We start from the raw sequence: 20,783 nt of genomic DNA on the forward strand, positions 1-20,783 counted from the left end.
ATTCTAGAACTAATAGTCCAGTGACCCGTTTCAAACAGGAATTCATCCAGTCCTTTTTTAAAACATGTCATGGCTTTTTTTCCACCAAACCTACTGGCAATCTATTCCAAAACTCTACCACCCTTTTATTAAAAGAAGTTACCTAAATTTCCTATATTATTTTGACACTTTAAATTAACACAGAAACCCTCCAAAACATTTATTTCTGTGATGCATTCCTTGCCATTACAATTTTTTTGTTTTGGCTATCAAGATTCAAATTGTGTTCCCAGTCCTCGGATCCTATGGATAACAACAGAACTTTTCTGAATCCAACTTCTCCACCCATGAAAATCTTAAAATACCTCCCCCTCATCTTCTTCCTTCCCTCCAGAAAGCAAAGTCCCAGTAGACAACATAATTCAACCCTTTTAAGTTCAGGAATCTGCCTCACAATTTTCCTTTGGAGTCCATTCAATAATTCTACATATTTTCTGTAATATGGAGATTTAAGAGCCAAAACAAAAAAAATGCAACAACAGAGGATACATGTTTAGCGGGTTTTGTTATATAAAATGAGTTGTTGTATTTTGCAGCACGTTATAGCATACTACAATAGCATTTAGGAAATTGAAGCCAGGTTTTAAAATCCCCCTCGCCACCATGAATTTCACAGACAGGAGAAGTTGATGCAGAATGTCAAGGATATTACAGCACCTCATGCATTCCTGGCAGAATTCTGGGAGATCTATCTTAAGTGCCAACAGTGCTTCTTAAGTTATAATCTAATTGATCATAAAGGACCCATAGTCTACCTACTTCTCTCCTGTTGTAGAAGGTTGGATTGTAGTGCATGGAATTGATAATCCTCATCAACTTTGAACTTTATTTAATCTTGGGACATGAAATAAGGTTGCTCTGCAGCCTGCCAAACATCACTACAAGCACTGGGTAAATTTGAACTCTGAATCTGCCAACAGTGACAAGTATGCCTGAACTCCTTGACAATTCCCCATCTCTCATCAGCTTTTCTATTCATAAAAGCATAAGAATTTTTAGGAACAGAGAGGCCATTAAACTCAAACAAGCGCATCCCTTATTTGTGGATCAAGCCCACTTACCTGCCTTCTCATTATATTCCTCAGTTCCTTCTCTCTCTCTCTCTCCAGAATCTCATCTTCATAGTTAGCTCTACCAAATCCTTCAAAGTCAACTCTCTTTTCTATCTTCATATTTATTCTGGATCATATATTTAAAAGACGATGAATTATTTAAAAATCTCTTCAAAAACAATGCTGTTACACAGAAGGCAGAGGACTGCCACTTTTACCTCCATCCTGGATGTGCCAAATTAGCCATGTAAACAATTAGCTAATTTTAATTAGATGGCATCTAAAGTGGAACTCTAAGGGCATCTTTACAATTATGCCTTTCTCTGCTAAAATAATTGTTTATTAATTATATCTATCTATGTGTAATATCTACTATATTAGTATATAATCAATTTAAAAAGCTGTAACTTTTCACAGCTGACATCTTTTCCAAAATGGGCAAACAGTATATTAAACTGTTAATTTATGGTTAGGTTGTAAAAGGGTTGCTTAATTTTGTTGTCTGAAAGCTAAATCATCTGATGGATGTTATACAGAGATGAAAAAAAAATCACTGACTTGGAACACATCAATAGAATAAGTTAACTAAAAATACAAATGTGGCTTTCACATACACAGTTTAAAACAAAGAAAGTGGTTTAATTTTCCAAAAAACCCAACAAAATCAGTTACAATTGCAATCCCACAATCAAGTTTAATTTCTCATGACCTCAAAGAGCTATAGTGTAAGATATTACCATAACTGTGTTTCTTCACCTCCTCCAGATCTACATACATTATTTAATGTCTTTTTACTAGATTATTGACTTTTAAAATTATCTGATGAAAAGGTAACAGCTTCTTTTATTGTAATCTTATATTTTTAGTAGTTTCAACGTACAATACAATCACAATTCATTCTAAACAAATTCTTAGCACAGTTTTTAACCTTACATGAATGCACAAAAAACAGCTTCACTACAAGTGCATAATATGAGATTTTGGGAAGCAAGACACACAAAGGATCTGACGATAGGTCTTCAGCCTGAAACATTAACTTTGTTTCTTTCCCCACAGATGCTGCTTGACTTGCTGAGTATTTCCTGCATTTTTTGTTTTAATGACTCAAATTTTATGACACAAAACAACTGTAAACTTCTGCAAATTTCTCAAAGAATTACTAAGATGCACCTGTTAATGGCTAATTTTCCTCAAATAACACAGAGCAGGTTTCTAATAAGTCACAGCTGTAAGGATGTTCTTGTTCTATAGAGCTGCACTAGTTTCATGCTGGAACTTGCCAGGTTGTTGGCAAGATCTGTTGATCATTTAGGCCTGAAGTAACAGCATACTCAATTGATGCAAACTTTGACCTGGAAGGATCCTGTGTCCTCATAAGGGTACAGGGCTAATATTAAACTACAGTGCTTAACAGAAATGTTACTATTTATCCACAAGAATAAAACAATAAAAGGATGCTGTTTATTTAAAGAACATCTCAAATTTTTTTTAAAATCCATGATTCCTAAATCTAGAAACTATAACACACACGTGAGTTATCTCGCCGCTGTTGACATTGTGTTCAAATGAACATAAACTTTTTGAATTGAGTCTATTTAGATTGATTCAGATATATGTGTATTCCACCTAAACAGGCTGCTCCCAGCAAGCAGTAGCCAATTTTAAATGGCCACATACTGGCACACTTACAACTTCCTCCAATAAATATGTAAAGCATTCTCTGGTGTTAGATAATGACTCGGATATAATTTCTCACAAATGTCTGTATTTAACAGGGTGTGAAGTACATAAATCCATCTTAATAGCACAACGGTTATTACAATGAAACCTGTAAATTACGGACATCTTAGGGACTGGCATCAGCTGTCCATTTTTTGCAGGTGTTCTTATTTTCAAAATGGTCACTATATACTGTAAAAAATTGCAGTGGAATGGAGAGTTCTTTACCCAGCATCCAGAGTGGCAGAGAAACCAGTCTATCCCTGGGGTAGAGTCATGCAAGCATTCAATCCATGAGATAGAGCAGTTTCTCTGCCACTATGGATGCTGGATAAAGAGCTCCCCATTCCGCAAAAGCCGTTTCTTTCACAAAACCCACTGCCGACTCGTGCTAATCTGCGTGTCCCTTGTTTTAAGTTGTAAAAGGGCTTGGTGCAGTGAAGGCTGTCTGTAGTTCGTAATTTACGAGTGCCAGGGTATATTTGACTGTGTATGTTATTTGGGTCTCTCAATAAGTGTCCATTTTTGCAGGTGTCCATTTTTTGGGAGAGTCCATTTATACAGGTTTCACTGTACTTTCATTTTACAAATTTTGCATGATGAGGTTCCACGAGCTGTAGGAAAGACAACAGGAAAATGTTATTGTAAAAAAAATCTTAAGTAAAACCACAGTAAGGAAATACTATATGTTAACTTCAAGTATATAGACCATACTCTTCAGACAAATATTTCTGTAATGTCAGTTTATTACATTAAGTAGTGTAACAAAATACACATCAAAAGGTTATGAGAGATGGTGCATTAAGATCTGGAGATTTTGGAACTTAGTCCAAACAAGAAAAAGGTCATGTATTCAGGATAAAAAGGGATAGTTCCAAAGGGATGGTTCCCTTCCAAGCATATTGTGCGCAGCTGCCCACTTAGGGACCCTTCCTTTCCTCCCTCCATGTAGAATCATCAGGTTTGTAATAATGAAGACCAGCTCTGAAACATATGTCCTTATTCTCCCCAGAGGGAAACACAAATGACTTCCTTGTATTTCAATATCAAATTGACCACCCAACAAAACCAAATAATAAACACAAAGATCAATATCCCCCCCTTCCATCCAAATTCCCCTGCTAGTCATGTGTGGAATCACAACACGTCTCTTGCCTTGCTCCAAACTGTCTCGCTAAAGACAAAGAGAAGACCGGATGGGTGGGACCCTTTAATCTTTTTATTGAGAAATCTAACTGACAGGCCTGAAACTGCAAGACGCTATCAGGGTTAAAAAGAGTAGGAAAGTACATGAGATCAATCAGGACATAATGATTAGGTGATGGCAAAACTTGAGACTTTGTTTACAGTTTTAAAATCTTGTAGATTAGAGGAGGAAGGAAAGGCTAAAGGAGAAATAGAAATTCAAAGTTCTGAGGTTCGAAGAAAGAACAAGTTAGAAGATGATGAGCCATATTTCAACATAATGCGAATGCCAGGAAAATGAAGGCATATTTACAACATTAGGAATACAAGAGAGAAATTTTCAGTCCATTTTCTTACACCTCTCCATCAGAAATGCCAACATTGTAAAAAGCTCTACCAATAATGCATGTAATATATGTAGAAATACACACAAGTACTCAAGGATGTATGACATGTCACCCTGTATAAACTGTTGAAAGTACCAAATAAGAAGCTTTGCACCAAAAAAAATGACACAAATCTTTTTACTCATGAGCCTAGAGCAAAGTGAGTATTAGGATTCTATTGGAGCAGCTTCTTCTCAAGCATTAGAGCCTGGAGGTCAGTTTTATTTGGTCACCCATTTATAGATATTTGTTTTCTATTAAATATTTTTAAAAGAAAATGTTGAGCTGCACCAATAGCTCAATGGGTAAATGCATCTCCTGGTGTGGTACAGATACATAGGGCATTTTAGCTTGGAGCCAGGAATTCAGCATGTCCGTAGATACTCACGTGGGCAACCTGGAAGCCAAATGAGTGCGTCGCAATCTGCAATCGCAATTCAATTGAAGGTATGTATTTGTGCATTTGGGTTTCCCATGCACCAGGCAGCCAGATTGACAAGCGGATTGCCTTTTTTAAAATTCGTTTATGAGATGTGGGCATCACTGGCAAGGCCAGCATTTATTGCCCATCCCTAATTGCCCTTGAGAAGGTGGTGGTGAGCCGTCTTCTTGAACCGCTGCAGTCGGTGTGGTGAAGGGTCTCCCATAGTGCTGTTAGATAGGGAGTTCCAGGATTTTGACCCAGCGACGATGAAGGAACGGCGATATATTTCCAAGTCGGGATGGTGTGTGACTTGGAGGGGAATGTGCAGGTGGTGTTGTTCCCATGTGCCTGCGGTGGTAATGCCATTGAATGTCATAGAGTCATAGAGTTATACAGCACGGATAGAGGCCCTTCGGCCCATCGTGTCCGCGCCGGCTAGGGGAGATGGTTAGTTTCTCTCTTGTTGGAGATGGTCATTGCCTGGCACTTGTCTGGCGCGAATGTTACTTCCACTTAACAGCCCAAACCTGGATGTTGTCCAAGTCTTGCTGCATGCGAGCATGAACTGCTTCATTATTTGAGGGGTTGCGAATGGAACTGGACACTGTGCAATCATCAGCGAACATCCCCATTTCTGACCTTGTGATGGAGGGAAGGTTGGTAGGAGCTGCGAATCAGAGAGGGGGGAGGGAGGGAAAGAGAGATTGTGGGCCATGGAAGAAATCGGAGGGATGGAGGGAGGTGGGGGAATATGGACAACATCGGGTAGGCCTTGGAGCGGGGGGGGGGAGGTTGTCCACCATTGTTGGGGGGGGGGGTGGTCCACCATCAGGCAGGGGTGCGAGCGGCTGATCCTGGGGGTCCGATCACGCCAGGTGAACTTGATGGGCCTGAATGTAGCAGTCCTGCTCCTCCTGGCCCACAAGCAGTGCAACAAAGGCACTCACCTCCTGGATCCGGCCCTTCCTGCCTGCTTTCACCTGACATGATTCAGAACGATGGGAAACCCGAACAGGTGAGGTTAAATTTGTTTGATTTTTATAATAGACAAAAAATTAAGTGCCTGAACTATCGCAATGAGGTCCATTGCACCTTTAAGTATCGACCCGCTGGCTTTAAGTGGAACAGGACTTCCGGGTTTCGGATGTGTGCATGCATCCAAATGCACCTGGGTTAAACCTGGAAGTGGGCGCGTTGGAGCCGGGATGTGATCCCGCTCCAAAGATCAACTATTTTTACTGCCCACCTGCTCCCAACCTACCCGTTCTTGGAGGTTAAAATTACCCCCCATAAGGTCTAGAAGGTACTAGGTTCAATCTGTGGAAAGTGCCTAATTGGCTGTTCTCAGCCAAAGCAGCAGCAGGGGTGTTACAATTGGCCTCAGTACCCCTGAACTAGGGTCAGGGAAAAAAATTCAGCTCGGAACCCTACTCCTGATTACAATCCAGTTAACCTCTAAAGTGCACTTCAGTTGAGAACAGGATCAGGCTCAGTTATAATGACCCCCTAATGGTTGATTTGCCCCAACATCAAAAAGCCCGCTGACGTTCAATGCCCAGGCTCATGTATAAAGAATGGCCACTCGGACACAGTACTGGATAGCTGCTGGAACCACATCCCAGGATGAATTAACGCCTTGGAGAAGGAGGGAGAAAATTGGAGGAAACAGAAGAAAAAATTTGTGAACATATTCATAGGCAGAAAGGGTAGCTTGTTGAGACATGAATCTCGTCAATGGTTCAGCAATGTGGTAATATGCTGCTGCTGCTGGAGCAATTTTTGGTGAAAATTAGAGCATCTCTCAGACTAACACTGGTGGTATACAGTAATCTCCGGACGCCATCCTACAACTCATCCGCTTCATCCTGGATCACAATGTCTTCACCTTCAATAACCAGTTCTTTACCCAAACACACGCAACAGCCATGGGGACCAAATTCGCACCCCAATACGCCAACATTTTCATGCACAAGTTCGAGCAGGACTTCTTCACTGCACAAGACCTCCAACCAACACTATACACCAGATACATCGACGACATTTTCTTTCTATGGACCCACGGCGAAGAATCACTGAAGAGACTACACGATAACATCAACAAGTTCCATCCCACCATCAAGCTCACCATGGACTACTCCTCAGAATCAGTTTCTTTCTTGGACACACGAATCTCCATCAAAGACGGGCACCTCAGCACCTCACTCTACCGCAAGCCCACGGACAACCTCACGATGCTCCACTTTTCCAGCTTCCACCCTAACCACGTCAAAGAGGCCATCCCCTATGGACAGGCCCTGCGAATACACAGGGTCTGCTCAGACGAGGAGGAACGCGATGGACACCTACAGACGCTGAAAGACGCCCTAGTAAGAACGGGATATGACGCTCGACTCATCGATCGACAGTTCCGACGGGCCACAGCAAAAAATCGCATAGACCTCCTCAGGAGACTAACACGGGACGCAACCAACAGAGTACCCTTTGTCGTCCAGTACTTCCCCGGAGCGGAGAAACTACGCCATGTTCTCCGAAGCCTTCAACATGTCATCAATGACGACGAACACCTCGCTATGGCCATCCCCACACCTCCACTACTCGCCTTTAAACAGCCACCCAACCTGAAACAGACCATCGTTCGCAGCAAATTACCTAGCTTTCAAGAGAACAGCGTCCACGACACCACACAACCCTGCCGCGGTAACCTCTGCAAGACATGCCAGATCATCGACACAGATACCACCATCACACGAGAGGACACCACCCACCAGGTGCATGGTTCATACTCCTGTGACTCGGCCAACGTTGTCTACCTCATACGTTGCAGGAAAGGATGCCCTAGAGCATGGTACATTGGCGAGACCATGCAGACACTGCGACAACGGATGAACGGACACCGCGCAACAATCGCCAAACAGGAGGGTTCCCTCCCAGTCGGGGAACACTTCAGCAGTCAAGGACATTCAGCCACCGACCTTCGGGTAAGCGTACTCCAAGGCGGCCTTCGAGACACACGACAACGCAAAATCGTCGAGCAGAAATTGATAGCCAAGTTCCACACCCATGAGGACGGCCTCAACCGGGATTTTGGGTTCATGTCACGCTACACGTTACCCCACCAGTGAACAAATGTTATCTGTTTTTAATATAACGGGTCAGTTGCTGTCTTTTCTATGTTTCTACCTCTCTATCTCTGTTTTTTTTTGTTTGTTGTTTTTTTTGGTGATTTGTATATTCTGAGACCTGGCAGGTAACACCTGTCTGTCTGCACACTGATTGCCTTGGCAACGGGCAGTTGAAAAAACTGTCTGTTATCACCAAGCATTGTTCTGTGAATTATAAATGCGACTTCATTTCGAGGATTTCATTTCCACATCGTTCACCTGAGGAAGGAGGTAGCCTCCGAAAGCTTGTGAATTTAAAATAAAATTGCTGGACTATAACTTGGTGTTGTAAAATTGTTTACAATTGTCAACCCCAGTCCATCACCGGCATCTCCACATCAGGTATACAGTATACAATTGTTAGCAACAACAGCACATGGGTAGAATTGACATTATTGGTAACCCCTTCAAGATCCGCAATGTATTATCAGGTTCTTGTATATTGAACAGCCAACTGTTAAGAGAATTCTGTGAATTGCCATAAATATACATCATGTAAAGAAAAGAACAAGTGTCCTCACACATATACTCAGAAACGCACCAATTGCCTGGAAATTCATACAAAAGTAACAAGTAGCCTAATTGTGACTGAGAGACGTAGTTCAAAAGTGTCACTTCCCCTCCAGTAACCAGCTCACTTAAGCTCTCAAGTTAAAACTTCTATGAAATACCTTTTTTCTGTGAAAAAAAGTTGACGATGCAGAAGAACTTTCTGTCTGTGCCCATTGCATCCACTCCTGTAACTAAATAAATTCACTGCCTCTTCTCTTCCAGGAATGCCCACCTTGAAGAAGTTCCTTGCAGTATAATGTGGATAAATGTGAAGTTATCCACTTCAGAAGGAAAAACAGAAAGGCAGAGTATTATTTAAATGGTGATAGATTGGGAAATGTTGATATACAAAGGCACTTGGGTTCTTGTACACCAGTCACTGAAAGCAAACATGCAGGTGCAGCAAGCAGTTAGGAAGGCAAATGGTATGTTGGCCTTCATTGCAAGAGGATTTGAGTACAGGAGCAAGGATGTCTTACTGCAGTTATGATGTGGAGATGCCGGTGATGGACTGGGGTTGACAATTGTAAACAATTTTACAACACCAAGTTATAGTCCAACAATTTTATTTTTAATCCCAATTTTATTTTTAATGGGATTAAAAATAAAATTGTTGGACTATAACTTGGTGTTGTAAAATTGTTTACAATTACTGCAGTTATACAGGGCCTTGGTGAGACCACACCTGGAGTATTGTGTGCAGTTTTGGTCTCCTTACCTAAGAAAGGATATACTTGCCATAGAGGGAGTGCAGCGAAGGTTCACCAGACTGATTCCTGGGATGGCATGACTGTTGTATGAGTAGAAATTAGGTTGACTCGGCCTGTATTTACTCGTATTTAGAAGAATGAGAGGGGATCTCATTAAAACATATAAAATTCTGACAGGGCTAGACAGACTGGACGCAGGGAGGATGTTTCCCCTGGCTGGGGGGTCCAGAACGAGGGGTCACATTCTCAGGATATGGGGTAGAACATTTAGGACTGAGATGAGGAGAAATTTCTTCACTCAGAGGGTGGTGAACCTGTGGAATTCTCTACCACAGAAGGCTGTGGAGGCCAAGTCACTGAATATATTTAAGAAGGAGCTAGATAGATTTCTAGACACAAAAGGCATCAAGGGGTATGGGGAGAGAGCGGGAATATGGTATTGAGATAGAGGATCAGCCATGATCATATTGAATGGCGGTGCAGGCTCGAAGGGCTGAATGGCCTACTCCTGCTCCTATTTTCTATGTTTCTATGTTTCTGCTCTTTTCTTTGATGGGATTTCCGTTTGTCTTTTTTACCTTGTTCACCTTCATTGCATTCTGTTTCCCATCATGCATTATTTTGCTTTTGACTAAATAGGTGGAGTTTTTCTGGTTAATTGTCAGATTTTGGTTTTATTAGGTTCACAAACCAAATTATTAACATTCAGTAAGTGGTTCAACATTTGTACAACTTCTACAACTTATCAAATCACAGCAAGTTAATGGATACAATTCAGTCTACTGCTCGGGAAAGTTTCCTTTACAATTCATAGATTGCACAAAATGAGGCAGCTGAAAATGCTTCCAAATATTTTACTGTGCTTTACTCCTTTTTTTTCAACAGGAGCTTCAGTGCCACTGAACAAGAGATAGGAAAAAAAAACAGCAAGGGGCTGGATTCCTGATCATTAAAGTCCATGTCCACTTTAGGTGAGAACAGGATCAGTATTAGAATTCAATTCAATGCAATACCTGTCTCAGGTTATTTTACATTTATGGTCTGTTGTATCATGGATACCAAGATACTGTTGCAAATATCAATTTAGAACCTGGCAGCATCTTGTCAGGTTGCTAAATATAAATATAAATAGCTTTATCCTACCCCTCTTTCTTTCCCTCCCTCCCTTATGTCAGTTATTTTGTATTTCCCTTGTTCTTAGATAACCTTTGCCTATGTACCATTCCCACAGTGTAAAGAAGCTCACTCTGTGGTCTCTACCATATTGCCCTTGAGTAGGTCATAAAGAAATGTGCGATGATGACTCAACTCTCCTCATTTTCTTTCCTTCCCAGGTGGAAGCATCTGGTCTCCCTTTGGTTTCATAGCTGACAACTGGAACTCCACATATATGGAATGATAGAATTGCAAATTCAATTTATGCTCCAATGGTCTTTGTTACCATGCCTTATAAGATAAGGGACCATGTCCATGGTCCCTTATCTTATAAGTTTTCATTTACTCTTTCTTACTGAAAATAACCCTACCAATGATCCCTTATGCTCACAGTGTACCAGATCTAGGATATTATGCATAAATATATTATTTGATCAAGCAGGTAAAACTGATGGTTTATCAAAGAATGAGCCTTCAAGTGCTACAAAAACATATAAGTAGCCCGAATGAGCAAGGAGAAAAACAGGCAAAGAAATTAAAACAAGAAAATATGGTTGAAGAGTGTTAAGCAAAGCCCTAGAAGATAAATCTAGGGACAAGAATGACAAGAAGAATAGGAAGATAGAGAGTGCTTGTCACGTTTCAGGATTACCTTTAGCAGGCCTATTCAGTTCCATCACCCATGGAACTGGTCGGAAAAACTGGCCAGAGCATTTCTAACCTAAAATGGCAATCGGGGACCTGTTTATGACTTAGGACCCCAATTTTCATATTAAAAGGTTTCTATCGCCTGAAAAAGGCTTTGGACACCCGGTGGTAGGTCCTTTTCAAAATGGAGCCAGCCGCATCACCGGCATTAACGGGACGGTAAGGCTACCACCCCATTAACACCAGGCAAAGGCAATCATAATGGACTCCTTATTGTGTTGGGAGTTCCCTAGTCCCGAGTGCTCCGCAGAGGATGCCTGGCACAGGCCTTCTTCTTGGGCTGTAACACAGGGAGAAAAATCACAGAGACGGAGACACACACAGTTAGTCAGGTTTTTTTTTAAATGGACATTCAAATCCAGCAACGGCTGCGAGAAGATAAGACTGCGGAGGGTAGTTAGAAGTTATTTTGTTTAAGTCAAGTGAGATGATCCACTGATATGGGGAAGCATAGCAAGTTCATTATTTTGTATTCATTATGCAAAGATAAGTTGTAATATTTGAACGGAGTCCGAATGTAACTGTTGCTCTGTATTTTCACTTGCTGTCTGTGAAATAAGGTGACTTAATGATTTGTATCTAGCCTCCCATTACCAAACGTTTTCTTTGTCCCCCTTTGAAAAGTTTGGAAAAGCCACTCTTTGAATGAACTTACTGAGCTGCTTAGGCAGCCATTTGTAAATATATGAAGTATAGGTAAGAAAGTTGTATAGGATGTTGATGTGAAAAAAAATCAGATTTATAATATCATCATTTCTCTCACAAACACTTTAAAGCACTTCATATGCAATGAATTACTTTGAATTACAACTTTTGATTACATCTCCGTGCAACGCTTTGGGATGCTTTTCTATGTTAAAGGCATTATATGAATGCAAGTTGTTATTATTGTTGTTGAAGTAAAATTGTGGCTGTTATATAGATAAATGCAACAGCCACTTTGTATGATCAAGATCAGTCAATTTTTTTTTGTGGTTTTGAACAAGGGAGGAATCTCAGTCAGGACATTGGGAGAACTCCCTGCTCTTCTTCAGATAGTTACTTGGGATTTTTACTTTGCTGAAACAGATAGATAGAACTTTGGTTTAACATCACATCCAAAGAATGGCTCCTCCAATTGTGCAGCACTCCACTGGTTTTCAAGTCCTGAAGTAAACCCAAATCCATTGACTCATAAGCAAGAGTTGCCAATTAAGCCAAATTGGTACATGCCAACACATGTGGTCACAAAGTGGCAGGATGTGGCTGTTGGGCCACGAATCCCACTCAGTCTGGCTGTTAGAAGAAGGGTTGAGCAGAGTCCCATGGGGACACAGGGAAAACCAGAGAGTATGACCATCACACACTAGTCTTGCACACTTCCTAGTGGACAGATGCAGAGTACAATGAGCAGAGGCCTGAGGTCAACTTAGCTGCCATTTCTCTCAACCAGGAATGATGATTAAAAAAAGAAATCTTTGGGAGGAGTAAATACTTCTTTTTTTTTTCTGTTTATTTACAATCTTTATTTACAGATATAAAAACAAATTTGGGGCTGGAGGTACCTCAGTGGTTGATTACTGATGCAGTTACCTGCTGATTAGAGGACTGGAGAGATTATAAGTGTAAAATACCATAGAGAAAAAAATGTATCAACGCCATGAAAAAGTCCTAATTTCTACAATAGGGTTGGCACAAAAATTAACATAAGAGTAAGGTCGAACAATGAGTAACCATTCAGGTCTGTGCTAAGTTAGCTGATCCAACCTGGTGTTATGGTAGGTGCACTACAATTGCCCCTCAGCTTGGGAGGGGGAAAATGAGCCAGGGCTCCTGCACGAGATTACTATCCTGCCGAGTCCTGCTGGAGAGTCAGGATCAGGGTTGGCTGTAACACTCCTGTTGCTGAATCGTCTGGCAACCCTCTGGCCAGTGTTTTCCACTTCTGTGCTTGCCAGCCTGTGATTTTCTGCCCATTAAAGTGAAATGAGCAGAAAATTGTGGGCTGGCGAGCACAGACGTGGAAAAGCTCATCCTCTCTGTCGAGAAGCACTTCTGAAGAATGACCACTTGGGTGAAGCACCAGAGGGCAGCCAGTGATCACGAAAGGTACCTCAGCATAAATCAGCCTTTTAAGACAGGAAGGGAGGAAAGTGAAGAGGAAATATATTTTACAAGTTGCCTAATCGGTTACTCATGGGTCAACCATCAAGAATTTTTTTTCAAAATATTTGATGACTTGCTCAATTGGTGGAACTTCAGTGCAACATGAAACTTCTTGAAACTCTGAAAAATTTGATAGAAATCGGCAAAAAAAAATCAGCAATATTTCAAAAACCTGCCGTTTATCAAGGAAAATGAGTAACTACAGATGGTGAAGAATCGTATGAATGTCTTAACTGTTAAAATGCTAAAACTCCACAGCAGTTCGGAAAGGGGCATAAAGTATATTAGAATCCACAAAATCCACAAAGGCCTTTTGCGCACTTTGTGTTCAAAGTTGTGAGTTTTGAGATTGCTATAAGTGTCCTTGCCATAAGCAGGAACAGTAACATACCAGAAGTATGTCTAATACCTAGAAATATGAACTATAGTGATAAGACTTCCTTATGTGCTAGGCAGATAATGAGAAATACTGAAAGTTCCTCAACAACAACAGACCACTGTGTATTTCTACACTGTTTTCATAAGAATTTATCTCTTACACATTTCAAACACTTCCCTCCTTGTTCTTCGGTATTCTAAATATCTTGATCAAAACGTGTTCCTGTTATTTATTTAAAAAATCTTGGAAATGTAATTCAAAGAAAAACGATCTTTTTAGCAACATGTCAATTATTAATGCTCCAAATATAAAGTGATTTCTCAAGTTAACCTTATGGGACAAAAAAACAACTTAACACAGGCCTTGGGCCATTTTTTTCTGAAAATAACCGTTGTTGATGCAATCTCACCTAAAATAGCCCAGTCCTGATTTGTTTAGTTCTCAGGCCCCGGATCAATGCTTAGGCAAAATATTTAATAACCTCCAAGTTCTAGCTATGGGAAGGTTATGGTCTGAAGTTTATTATTTTATTAAATTTGAAAATAATTTTCTACCTTTTTATAAAATTATATTTTTTCCAATTTTCTCCTTTTCTTTCCTCAAAGTTGTTGTGGTACAGTTCCAATGGAATGGCTGTCCTTTGGTGCTTCACTGAAGTATAATTTTACAGTGGGTGTTGGCAGGCTATTCTACAGGGACAGGCAGCACAGTCAAGCCTGATCCTGTCCTCACTTATACATATGCACTTTCCAGTACGGTTTACTGGACAACAATCAAGAGATGGAACTCCAGAAGATTTTGTCTTTACCTAGCCTAGGGATGAAGAGGCCTTTTTTAGCATCCCAACTGCTGTTCTGGTTGAAATCAGCTAACTTATCGGAGGCCAGGAATCAAAGCTGGGACTTTATGGTCTGTATTGCACCAGGGGGTATCTTTAACCCCTAGGTTATCAGGGGATCACATAATTATCTATTGAAAAGTAAAAAAGAATATTGTGTGCAGAGTGGGGAGAAGTAATTCCAAACTTAATTATTCCCCCATAATGGTCAGAACAGAATTTTAATTTCTCCTTCTGTTAAGAAGAAATCCCACCATATTTGGTTTCCCAGCCTGAAGGTTAGTGTCTTCTTGATCTATATGACAGTTCTATTGGTGGGTAGTTCTCATTATGGTTAGAATGGACCAGCACCCATTCCCTCCTCGACCTGAATCCCAATGCCAGACTACTGTCAGATTGCCTGATTGACATCAACTTGTGAATAGTTAAAACTTCCACTGATACTGAATGTCAGGAAAATCAAAATCATTGTTTCGGCTCCTGCCATAAATTCCATCTCCTTTCCACTGACTCCATTCCTCTATGTAGCCATGTATTCAGGTTGTATCAGACCATATGAAACCCTAGCATTCTTTTCAATCTGGAGCTGAGCTTCAAACCCCACATCCTATCAATCACCAAGACTGATTCCAGCTCTCCAACATTGCCCATCTCTGCCCTTAACTCATCCTTACTGCTCCCAAAATCCTCATCTACACTTTTGTCATCTTTAAACATGATCTTTCCAATACCTCCCTTGCTAACTTTTCCTCCTCTGCCCTCCATAACCTCCTTATTATTCAAAACTCAGCTGCCCATAACCAGCCCTGCACAAACTTACACTCAACCATTTTACTCATCTTTATTGATCTACACTGGCTCCCTGCATTGAATTTAAAATCCTGATTCTCACCTTCAAAACCTCTTCATGTCCTCACCCCACCCTATCTCTGCACCTTATCCCTATCCTTCAGCTTTACATCCTCTCCCATGTTCTTTGGCTTTCTGTATATTCCTCCCCTCCCTTTGCCTCATCAATGATGGTAGAGCCTTCCGCCACCTCAGACCCACTCTCTAGAAATCCTACCACCTCTTCAGTTCCCTAACCACCTTAAACACTTTCTCAAAACACAACTATTCAATCCATCTATTGGTATCGGTTTCTTTATTATTTGTATCTTTTTTTCTATATTAAATGTGCTGTCTAAACTGTTGTTGTTTCCCCTTTCCCCGAGGTAGTGTTCTTCCAGTGACTTCAAAGTGCAGACTTAGCAATTTTTATTTATTTATAAACTGATGCTGAAAGCATTCCAGCATTGATAGTAAAGTATAAACTGATTGACCTACACTTTGTTCTAGTAACTATTTCTGGTCACATTCCCTGAATGTGTTACTAGCCTGTTTGTATAAAGTGACGTGTCCTGTTATTTGATTGGAACTTTCCCAGGTACATTTCCTCATACATTTCTCATCACTTTTAGAAATGTGGTGCTCTGCATTTTGTAGGTTACTCCAAATTAATAGGAGCTCCAAATAACTTTTGGGATAAATTAATTTGAGCAGAAAGACAGGTCTGATAAAAGCAGAGCTTTACAACCCCACCATTACTTGGAATTTCAGACATCTGCTGAGACAAAGCGATTGCATTTATCATGCAACAAAATGTATTTGTTACAAAATTCTGGATAGGGAGGGATTTACAGAGAATGGGACCTGAAGGCTGCTGAAGTCAAAGCCATCAATGGTGGAGTGAAGGGATGGGGGACAGGCCAGAGTCAGAGGAATTGAGTGTTTGGGGGAGGGGAGGCTTTGTGGTGCTGGAGGAGGTTACAGAGATAGCAAGGGTAAGGCCATGAAGGGATTTAAACAGGAGAATAAGAATTTTAAATTTGAGGCATAGGTGGACTGGGGTGTCAATATAGGTCAATGAGGACAGGGGTGATGGACAAGAGAGACCTGGTGCAGGATCGGATGTGGGCAACAGAATTTTGGTTAAGTTAAAGTTTACAGAGGGTGGAGGATGGGAGGCAGGCCAGGAGAGCATTGGAATAGTCAAATTTGGAAGTGACAAAGACATGGATGAGCATTTCAGAGGCAGATGTACTAAGGTAGGAGCAGAGGCAGCTGAGAAATAAAAGGTGGAAGTAGGCAGTATTTGTGATGAAGAGGATGAGGGGTCAGAAGCTCAGCCCAGAGTGAATAGGAAGCTGAGACTGTGAACAATTCGGTTCAGTCTGAGACAGTTTCCAGGGCGAGGGATGGAATCAGTGTTGAGGGTATGGTGTTTGTGGTGGTGATTGAAGACAATGGCTTTGGTCTTCCCAATGTTTAGCTGGAGGAAATTGCAGCTCATCTAAGACAGGATTTTGACAAGCAGTCTGATAGTACGAAGGCAATAGAAGGGTTGAGAGAAGCGCTGGAGAGGTGCAGCTTGGTGTCAACAATGCTCATGTGGAACCTGAACTACGTCTGTGGATGATGTTGCCAAGAGGCAGCATGTAGATGAGGAAGAGGAGGGGACCAAGGATAGATCTTTGGGGGACTCAGGAGATAAGAATGCAGGGGTTGAAAGAGAAGCCATTGTTTCTCACTATTTGTGCAAACATGACATGACTGTAAAAGATGAATGAAATTTCATTTTTATTTCGCTTCTCTCCAGTAAGTTAACTGGCAGAGAGCTTGATGAGATGCATTAGTTGCCATTAGAACTCACTTCCTATGATTGCCTTCATTTTGCTGGTTTCTTGTTCACTTTATTTCATTCATAGAGAAGAATTTACAAGACTGTTTTGTATTGAACAGAATTTTCTAATGATAAAAATGTCTCATTTTCTGAAAGTCAGGCACAAAGGTGTTTAAAACAGATATGTCATAGCAACCATAGCCTATGACACCTATTTTTGATTCCACCACATTTAAAATTATATGCATAATCAATGTTTTATTACCTGATTACAAGGTATTATCAATCTGATGATTTGAACAAATAGTTTATTTTTATAATCACTTACTCATCCTGTGGCATCTCTCCTCCTCTATGTCAGTTTTCCATTTCTATTTAATGTACAGATTGAAAACCTGGAGCATGCTGCATCTTTCTCTTTCAGAGTGCTTTGTGGAATATTTTTCGATGTGTTGTTCTTTTATATTGTGGGACCTGTTGTTATTAGGTGATCTGGAATTTGACACTTGAAACTGAACATATTTGCAGTGCAACATTGCAAATACAAACTGTGTCCCCGTGCATCTTCAGAATGTAGAAATACATGTGCTGCATAGCATTCATGTGGTTTCTTAATATCTCATAATGCATTAGGAGTATTTACACACAGACAAAAAAGCACTTTAACTCTTGAAATGCTCGCCGTGGCATTGAATGTGGCACTGCACTAGAAACACACTAAGAGATCACAATTGCTCATTTGACCTACATTTTTGACAAAATCCTATTATAAATGTCGCAATATTTCCAAAGGATCCTAGTGTTTCATTACCAAACAAAAAAGTTAAGGCTAATTCCTGCCAGAGCCTCCTTTATCCAGTTGTCAATGCTTACAGATATGTGGGAGAAAAAAATCAGCCATGATTCCTGTTCATGATCACTCGCCAGTGAACCCTATTAGAAAGTACATGTCTGTGACATCAGATGAGAAAAAGATCAAGCTAGACTGTGATTCCCCACCATGGAAGGACTTCCTTTGACTTGTGTGCAAGATCCAGGACCAAGCTGTGACGTGGATTTATGACAAAAAGGGGAAATGGTTACAAAGAGGGAAGACTCCAGCCTGTAATAGTCTGTCACTAAGCACCCTGGATGAGCAGTCAGTCTCACAGTGAGGATGTCTCTTTGCCAAAACCATTACCCCAAGCTGTCATATGTAGTCCTTCCATCATATAAATACTGTGGCTACAAGAGCAGGTCAGAGGCTGGGTATTCTGCGGCAAGTGACTCACCGCCTGACTCCCCAAAGCCTTTCCACCATCTACAAGGCACAAGTCAGGAGTGTGACGGAATACTCTCCACTTGCCTGGATGAGTGCAGCTCCAACAACACTCAAGAAGCTCGACACCATCCAGGACAAAGCAGCCCGCTTGATTGGCACCCCATCCACCATCCTAAACATTCAATCCCTTCACCACCGGCGCACAGTGGCTGCAGTGTGTACCATCTACAGGATGCACTGCAGCAACTCGCCAAGGCTTCTTCGACAGCACCTCCCAAACCTGCGACCTCTACCACCTAGAAAGACAAGAGCAGCAGGTACGTGGGAACAACACTACCTGCATGTTCCCCTCCAAGTCACACACCATCCCGATTTGGAAATATATCGCCGTTCCTTCATCGTCGCTGGATCGAAATCCTGGAACTCCCTTCCTAACAGCACTGTGGGAGAACCTTCACCAGACGGACTGCAGCGGTTCAAGAAGGCGACTCACCACCACCTTCTCAAGGGCAATTAGGGATGGGCAATAAATGCCGGCCTCGCCAGTGACGCCCACATCCCAAGAACGAATAAAAAAAATGCTGAAGGCAGATGTCCACCAAACAACTGATGTGTAAACTTTGAGGCATTGAACAAAGCATTATCTGGAGGCCAATTTACAAACATCTGGAGTTCACTCCCTGCTTTGATTAGGTTCCTGCTGAAATTGGAATTGGAGGCAACCTATTGGCTTGGATAGGGAATTGGTTAGGAGGTCGGAGACAGTGAGTATGGATAATGGGTATTTACTCAGATTGGCAGGATGTGACTAGTGGTGTCCCCCAGGAATATGTATAGGGCCTCAGCTTTTCACTATATTTATAAATGACTTGATAAATGTGGGTGGCACAGTAAATAGGGTAGACGGGAGCAGAAAGTTGCAAAGGGACATTAATAGATTAAGTGAGTGGGCAAAACTGTGGCAGATGGAGTTCAACGTGGGGAAGTGTGAGGTCATCGACTTTGAACCTAGGAAAGATAGAGCAGAGTATTTTCTAATTGGCAAGAAGCTAGGAACTGTGGATGAGATTTAGGGGTCCACTAAAAGCTAGTGGATAGGTCCAAAAGAGAATTAAAAAGGCTAATGGAATGTTGTCCTTTATCTCAAGAGAGCTGGAATACAAAGGGGTGGAAGTTATGGTACAGCTGTACAGAGCTCTGGTTAGACCCTATTGAGAGTAGTGTGTTCAGTTCTGGGCACCGCACCTCAGGATGGATATGTTGGCCTTGAAGGGGGCACAGCACAAATTCACCAGAGTGATATTGGGGGTAAAAAGGTGAAATTATGAGGACAGCATAGACTAGGCTTGGATAGAAGATTAAGGGGGATCTAATTGAGGTGTTTAAGATGGTCAAAGAAGTTGATAGGGTAGATAGAAACTATTTCCTCTGGTGGGAGAGTCCAGAACAAGAGGTAGGCCATTCAGGGGTGATGTCAGAATGCACTTCTTCACACAAAGGGTAGTGGAAATCTGGAAATCTGGAACTCTCTCCTCCAAAAAGCTGTTGAGGTTCAGTCAATTGAAAATTTCAAACCTTAGATTGATAGATTTTTGTTAGGTAAGGGTATTAAGGGTTATGGAACCAGGACGGGTAGAATGGAGTTAAGGTACAGATCAGCCATGAGCTAATTGAATGGCGGGACAGGCTTGAGGGGCTGAATGGCCTACTTTTCCTATGTTCATATAATTCAGCATTATTGTTTGATGGGGATTAGTGCATCCCCATTAAACTAGGGAAGTTTCAAACCTTCATTTATCAGTTGTCAGTTACCAACTTGCAAATATCTTCCTTGGGAGTGGATAAGGGACACTAATTACCAAGTCACTCATGGTTGGTGTGGAAACCCCCCACTGTGGGGTTTCTTCAAGTTTGAGTTGGATGCCGTAAGATTAGAACTGAGTCCGTCCTCTATGGCACAATTGGTAATCTGATACTGAGCCAGGTAAGTCCTCAGCATTCCAGGGCACTGTTGATAATTGAGAGCCGTCCTGGCTCATTGATGGAACCTGGAGAGGTAGACCTGTCACTGGTAGTACTATATAACTAGGAATCCAGCTGGAAGTTTATACTAGTAAACTCTGGCAGTAACCTGAAACACACTTGGGATCACTAAACCATGGCTCTTGCCAACCTACACTAAGTTCTCTGGGCTTAGCAAAGAATGTGGAGTTTCTCAATTGAGAAAAAATATGCACTCCATATCAGCCAAACTGAAACTCTACTTTTGTGGATTTCCTAGTACAATTTGGAGACTTAAAATAACGTGTGTGCTCATCAAGGTAAGGGGCATTAGTGCTGGGGAATGGAATACTTTCCATTTTAGCATCCAGTTTCTTCATCAAGCACTCCCAGGCTATATATAGCA

The sequence above is a fragment of the Heptranchias perlo genome, chromosome 27 (assembly GCF_035084215.1).
Source record: "Heptranchias perlo isolate sHepPer1 chromosome 27, sHepPer1.hap1, whole genome shotgun sequence".
Taxonomy (NCBI): Eukaryota; Metazoa; Chordata; class Chondrichthyes; order Hexanchiformes; family Hexanchidae; genus Heptranchias; species Heptranchias perlo.